General features: G+C 49.5%; 1 non-coding gene across 1 annotated transcript; it reads right to left on the bottom strand.

The window, feature by feature from the left end:
- Positions 1-700: 700 nt before the first annotated feature.
- On the bottom strand, positions 701-839 carry LOC112878433. Its single transcript, XR_003225758.1, has one exon. It is a non-coding gene; the product is annotated as a small nucleolar RNA Z247 (small nucleolar RNA).
- Positions 840-1,143: the final 304 nt, after the last annotated feature.

Raw genomic sequence — 1,143 nt, 5'->3', positions numbered from 1 at the left:
CTGAGGACTTGTCTGGCTGAAGCTGCGGTGAGGCTACATGGAAGACGGTAGAGGCCTCCTCTAGATTTGCCTTGAAGAAGGGTTTTTCTCGACTCCCGATCCTTAATAAAAAAGAAGTCAGGATGAAGCTCAAAAAATACATTGTTATCAGAGGTAATTCGATGAACTGAAGCAAGATTTTTGGATGCTTGAGGAACATGAAGGACATGGTTAAGATGAAGGTCACGAAGCGGAGAACGAATAATAGATTGACCAATATGTTTAATGCGCATACCTGAACCGCTAGCGGTGTAGATCTGATCAGTGCCATGATAGGCGTCCCTCACAGCAAGCTTGTCAAGTTAACTCGTGACATGATCTGTGGCGCCGGAGTCTGCATACCAGTTGGAGTCAACGCCATAAGAAGTTGCAGCATTTGCAGTTTTCTCATCCCCCATGTAGGATGGATCAAACCGCTTGAAACACTTGAAGACAGGGTGATTTGTCTTACCACACAACTGACATGGAGGAAATTTATTCCTCGGCTTGTACGAGTCACCTCTTCCTTGACCACTAGCGCCAAAACCACCTCTCGGACCATGACCACCACGGCCGTGTGAGAAACCTCCTCGGCCACGTGAAGCAGCATGGGACGAGGACTGAGAGGTGTGTACAGGAAGGCCCGCAGCAGACTGAGCACCGCTCTGAAGTGCAAGGCGGTTCTCAAAGGCAAGAAGTTGGGAGTACATGTCGCCAAAGGTTACAGGCTCAACCCTGGCAGCAATCGATGAGACAATAGAGTTATACTCATAGTCAAGGCCTGCTAAGATATAGGAGACCAGCTCTTCATCCTCGAGTTTTTTTCCAGCCGGTGCCATCTCATCGGCCAACGTTTTCATCTTCGATATATATTCAGCAACAGTAGAAGAACCCTCTTGGGTAGTAGCCAGTGCCATGTGAGTATTGATGACTCGAGCACGGGACTGAGAGGCGAACGAAGTTTGGATGTGCTTCCAAACATCAGCAGCCGTGGGCAAGGCTGCAACCTGCACCAAAACATCGCGGGACACGGACGCCAACAGGTAGCTGAGAACCTGTTGCTCCTGCGCCTTCCAAACCCCAAACGCAGGGTTAGGCACTTCTTCTTCAACGGCACCAATCTTG

This window comes from Panicum hallii, chromosome 9 (assembly GCF_002211085.1).
Source record: "Panicum hallii strain FIL2 chromosome 9, PHallii_v3.1, whole genome shotgun sequence".
Lineage (NCBI taxonomy): Eukaryota > Viridiplantae > Streptophyta > Magnoliopsida > Poales > Poaceae > Panicum > Panicum hallii.
Note: the sequence above shows the minus strand (reverse complement) of the source record. Positions and strands in the feature narration are given on the sequence as shown.